Raw genomic sequence first — 6,887 nt, 5'->3', positions numbered from 1 at the left:
TATATATATATATATATATAGAGAGAGAGAGAGAGAGAGAGAGAGAGAGAGAGATGAGTGATCAAATGAAAACCGCCTTTATTTGTGTAAACCGTGTAAACCAATCTCATCCATCCATTTTCTTGATCGATAGTCAATATTAGTTTAGTTTATTTTAGAAAATTAAAAAATATATATATTAAAAATTTATTTTTATATCAACAATAAAGGCAAAATTGTAAACAAAATATATATTCTCTAACATCCCATGAACCAGTTTCACCTTCATGAAACCTGTTTCATGTACATTAATTTTTTTATTTCACTTCTGATTTGATGAATTCATTCCTTTAAGCTTTACAATCTTCAAGATTTTGGAGTAAATTACAATCTTTAAGATTTTGGAGCAGATTCATCATGTACCCGTTTCATCATGCAATTATTTCATGACGAACCGAATACATTATGCACCCGTTTCAGTACTCATTGTTCAATTACGTCATGAACCAGTTTCACCTTCATGAAACCTGTTTCATGTAAATTAATTTTCTTATTTCACTCATGATTTGATGAATTCATTCCTTTAAGCCTTACAATCTTCAAGATTCTGGAGCAGATTACAATCTTCAAGATTCTGGAGCAGATTCATTATGTACCCGTTTCATCATGCAATTATTTCATGACGAACCAAATACATTATGCACCCGTTTCATTTTCTATTTCACCTACTAAATGGATCAACTACACCATCAATGAAACAGGGTTCACTATGAAACCAATTCACCACTCATTGTTCAATTACGACATGAACCAGTTTCACCTTCATGAAACCTGTTTCATCTACATTAATTTTTTTTATTTCAATCCTGATTTGATGAATTCATTCCATTATGCCTAACAATCTTCAAGATTTACCAGCAGATTCAATCGCATCACAATATATCAAGTTCAAATTTTTAATATTATAATATAATTAAATATTTAAATGTTACCATTTATAAAATTTCATTTATTACGTTTCCTTAATTAAGATTTATTAATAATTTTCATATTTAATAGAAAATATTGTAAATGACCGAAATACCCTTATTGATTAAATTTAATTAGAAAAAAACGGAATTTTTTCTATTGGTCGAAATTAGTTTACACGGTTTCTTAGAAATGCACGGTTTTCATTTGAACGTGCCTCTCTCTCTCTCTCTCTCTCTATATATATATATATATAGTTGGGTTCACATGAGAACAACCTGTTTTTGTGAGACTCATGAGACTACTTTTTTACACTTGAAACTTCACAACAAAAAATTATAAATATAAAAAAAGGTCGAACATTCCAGTGGCGGATGCACAGTAAAGGGGTAGGGGGCACAGGCCCCAACAAGCTAACCCCAATAAACACTAAATAAAACATGAGTGGTATGTTTTTTAGTTTTTTTTTAACCAAAAATTATTAATAGGCCCCCAACAATTAAAGGCAAGACTCCAAATCTAAATTTATGCATCTTATTTATAACTCTTACTTCAATGAGTAATTACTTTATGGATCAATTAAACGCTCTTAAGTTCCAAGCACTACAACAAAATTGGGTTTATAGGACACCCTCAATTTCTAAGTGTCTCCATGGACCGTTTTATAGAACCTAATTTATAGGACCAAAATATAAAATGTCATATCTAAAGGTGTTGTAATAAGTCAATTTTTTATAGAACTTTATAGGACATTTTTGAGAAAATGTCCTATAAACTCAATTTTTTATAGGACATTTGTTTTTATAAAACATTTTTTCAAATAGTGTCCTATAAAGTTGCTAATGAGACGTTTTATATTAAAAGTGTCTTAAAAAACTTATTACGACATCAAAAACGTCATGTAAACTTATTACAACACATTTAGATATGACACTTTGTTTTTTGGGTCCTATAAACTAAGTCTTATAAAGAGGTCTATCATGACACTTAGAAATTGGTAGTGTCCTATAAAACCCGATTTTGTTGTAGTGAAGTCTCAATCTGTTGAAAATCATTTTATTTTTCTTATTTTGCTTGCTATAATGCTAATGATTTGATTAATCACTATTTTGATTTTTCCCAACTTTCATTTTGCATTTTTATTGTTGTATAGATTTATAATTATTGTTATTTGTTAATTATTAATTTTTTCTTTCTTAATTGTTATTTGATTTAGGATTCTTTAATTTGTTATTTAATTTGGGTTTGTTATTTTGATTTAAGATTTGCTACTAGTTTGTCTTTTATTTTTGATTTCTAAGCCTTTTGCTATCTGATTTCTTTTTAACTGAATCTAAGTTGTCGACCTCTTGCCCTCTAATTTCTTGCTACTAACTATTAATGTGTAGTGTGTACGTTTGCTTTGGTTTAACTGAAAGTAAAATATGTACATGGCAATATGATATCTCGGTTTATCCAAAATAGTCAAAAATTAATTGAAAACCAAACCAAATAAGTTATATTTATTCGATAATTGAACCGTTTAATCCGGAAACCAAATAACCCAAAATCGTATTGGTTCAAATGAGTTATTTGGTTTCATAATTTTTTTGACACTCTTAAATGTGCCCCCTATAATAGAAGTTTCTGGATCTGCCACTGGAACATTCACAACAAAAACACTGTGAAGGTTACCTTCACAACGTTTTGCTATGAACTTTCAAGTATAAAAAAATGGTCTCACGAGTCTTACGAAAATAGACTGGTCTCACATGATCTCAAATCTATACATATATTAAAATTGTTTTGATTAAATATAGTAATTGGTTTAATATTTGTTTTAATGATTAGTTAATAAAACTTTGACTAATGATATATTAAAAATAAAATTCTATATTATATCAATAATAATAACAATATCTTGACTAATATATTCACTACAATAAAATTGGGTTTATAGGACACCCATAATCTTTAAGTGTCCTAATAGACCGTTTTATAAGACTTAATTTATAGGATTAAAATATAAATTGTCCTATTTAAAGCCGTTGTAATAAGTTTATATGACGCTTTTGGTCGTCTTAACAAATTTTTTAGGACATTTTTAATACAAAACATTGCATTAGCAACTTTATATGACACTTTTGAGAAATTGTCCTATAAACTCAATTTTTTATAGGACAATTGTTTTTATAGAACAATTTTTCAAATAATGTCCTATAAAGTTGATAATGAGAAAATTGTTCTAAAAAACTTATTACAACGTCAAAAAAAGGTCATATAAACTTATTACAACACCTTTAGATAGGACATTTTATTTTTTTTGTCCTATAAACTAAGTTCTATAAAGAGGTCTATTAGGACGTTTTGAATTTGAGAATGTCCTATAAACCCATTTTTGTTGTAGTGATTAGATATTTAAAAGGTTTTGATTTATTTAGATTTTAAATTGTCATGGTATTTATCAAATTATAAATTGTCACCTATATATATATATACATATATATATATATATATATATATACACACACACATATATATATATATATATATATATATGGGATTGTGAATCAGCCTGTTTTTGTGAAACCCGTGAGACCACTTTTTTACACTTGAAACTTCACAGTAAAACGCTTAGAAATTGGAGGTGTCTTATAAACCCAATTTTGTTGTAATGAATGTTTTGCTGGGAAGTTTCAAATGTAAGAAAATGATCTCACGAAAACTGACTGCTCCTACGTGATCCCATGTGTGTGTATATATATAGTAAAATAAAATGACGTTGATAAAATATATTTTAGGGAAAAAAATTTAAATCAAATGAGGTTGCATATTTAAAAAAAAAAAAAAAAGAATTATATATATTTTATTAAATTATAATGTAATTGTTGAGACCAATTTTAAAATGATTTATTATTAAATATATATAAAAAATAGAATATAATAAAAAATGTAAATAAATTCCAAGTGTGTGTGAATGGTCTAACCTATTTGTTTTTTGGTCTTATATATAGTGTGAACTTGGTATCTTATCGTATTTGGGAACTTTGAGAAGAAATGTTGGTGAAGTCTTAGCAGCAATTGCTGTCAACTTCTCAATGGGGTGCAAAAATTTCAATTTGAAATTTTGTTTGGTTTAATTACAACTTTATATTGGTCTTTGCCTTTCTTCTTTAGAAAAAGAGATACCCTACATAAATTCTAATTAATAAGATAATGTTTTGAATAAACCGAGCACGAAATTTCCACGTTCGGCCTAGTTTGAATGATACCTGATCCAACCCGATAAGATAACCTTGGAAAACAAACATATCTTATCATTAGGTTGTGTTACTTATCGAAGAACTAGTACGGTATTGGAAAATTAACATCCAGACAAGATATATATATATATATATATATATAGTTTTATGGAAATTGATGTTCTTAAAGCAAATCGTATTCCACATATAATCGAGGACACTAGCAAGGGTCATCTCAATTAACGAATAAGGGTTCAACTTTGAAGCTCTTACTATAGGTTGTCGATTCGAATTTTTTCAGGGCCACTATGATTTTTCCTGACAATTAATCGGATTAGTTGAGGTATGCGTAAGCTGTCTTTAACCCCTTTAATTAGCTAAAGAAGTAAAAAAAATTCCCCATGTCGTCCATCGGAGATCAATTTGATCCTTCAATTACTACTCCAAATCTCGAGTTCGTTCCTTGTGCTTTATGTGCTTATGTTTTCCTGGTTGTACCTAAACCCAAAGAGACGACTATTTTCTTGCTTCGCCCAACCGTCTGCTCCCACAACTTTGTATCAACTAAAGGATAAGTGGAGAGATCATCGTCGTATCTTTGGGTGAGATACATTGGATAGTCATTCTATAAATGGTTTAAAAAGATTACAAGTCAATTTGATAGCATGACGGCTGTAAATGAGACGTTTCTAAACAAAAGAATAATGATACATACAAAATTTGTAGCCAAAATAATCTTAATGTTTTCCCAACAAATGGCAACCCAAACTATACACACACACACATACACACACTTAGATTTTAATTTAAATGACTCGAACGTTTGTCCAACAATTAATGACAACCCAAACTAGATAAATAGTTACGTACCAAGTAATAAACATTAAAATAGATAGATACTTACCATGACTTGTCTACACTTACAGGCCATGTACCCCCCTAGAATCAATAGATGTGACATCTCCACTCGACCTTTTCTTATGCATATAATCGAACAATGCCACAACGGTCGGTGGCACGCTGCCAGAAGAGCACTATGCTCTGAAAATGGGATCGATCCATTGGTTGTAGCGCAACTTAGCCATCATGGTTCTCACGCACCATATCGGAAACAACCCTCCAATTGTCATTGTTTCAACAATCGACCATTTGGCTCCACACATTTGAAGATATCTAGCTGGGAGGAAGTTTTTCAACACACTCGTATCCCATTGTAAGTCGGTAACTGCCAGAAATTTAAGATAATAAATTTTAATTTTTAAATATTTTCCGGCAGACATTAGTCATAAAAGATTAATAAAAAAATTCGCCGATAAATTATTGTAATTATAATTAATAATTTTGTAAAATAATAATTTGTAAAATCCACCGGAAATATTGTCGGAATATTTTTACCAGCAGATTTCCGTCGGAAGTCAACGAAAGTTGATTTCTTTGTTGTCCGCCGGTAATCCGCCGGAAATACCCAGTTTTCTAGTATAATGAAAGTAAACCTCCTCTATTTTTTAACGTTTAATTTAGACTAACAATGCAGAAAAGGTTAATTTACTAAACAAGATTAACAAATAATTAAATAAAATAGCAAGACTAAAAAAAAGGTGTTTTTAATATACATATAGAAGAGCAATCATTATTAACATGCTGCATCTTTGTCATATATAAGATTATATACTTAAAAAGATTAAAAAACGACTATAATAAGTCGTCATCTATCCTTACTTTTTATATCGTCATATTCATTACCACAGCTGACGACCGTACGTTCCATATGTTTTACCCAATCTCCCTAAGCATTTGCAGCTTGTTAGACATATATATATATATATATACATATATATATATATATATATATATCTAACTAACTACAACCACAACCTAATCAACTTGCACCAGATTTAACACTTGAAGCAATCAGTATATTATTGCAGAATACTCCGATAACGAATACTCGGTTTTGGCAATTACGTACGAATGAGGTCTCATGACCATTAAGACGAAACCTATGTTGAAACACCCACTAGAAGTGTATTGTATAATATATGAAGCTATTGACCATATCAATGAACGCTATACCAGAAAAATAGTTCTTGACTGCACTACATTCTTCATCTAGAAAACGTATAATGAATTGTTAGACATAGAAATTTAACTACATTTTCCTAAGGAAAGAAAAATACATAGTATTTTCTTTTGTTATATATATTTTTTTCTTTTTGATTAACCTGGATATCTAACTCAATATGTATCTGATTCCCTATGTATCCGACCCACTATGAGAGCCGATAAATCCCAAGAAGACCATCTGTTTTGCAGGTAGACCGAAGTCACCGCGTTTGAACCTCCGTGGCCACAAAAGGAATTTATTTCCTCCTTAGATTTGAACATGAGACCTTCAAACACTTTTAACATTTGGAGTTCAGGTCGAACAGCACCCTTGTGGTTCTCTTTGTTATTCAATTGTTAATATTTATGAAGTCCAGAATTCATTCAATTTTTTGTATTTATCTCATCAACTTTGATATTATATATGGATTTTAGAATACTAGAAGGGTACTTGTGCAATGCAACGAGATACATCTTGATTTTAATATTTCATTTTTATCTTTTTCTCAGTCGATGTTATAATATGGTCTTATGTGATTTTGATAAAATGATAATGTTTTATTTTTGAATAAAATATAAATTTAAAAATATCATAAAAATTTGACAAAAATATAT

Source organism: Cynara cardunculus (assembly GCF_001531365.2).
Source record: "Cynara cardunculus var. scolymus isolate 2C chromosome LG 16, CcrdV1, whole genome shotgun sequence".
NCBI lineage: Eukaryota > Viridiplantae > Streptophyta > Magnoliopsida > Asterales > Asteraceae > Cynara > Cynara cardunculus.
This window is presented reverse-complemented; position numbering follows the sequence as displayed.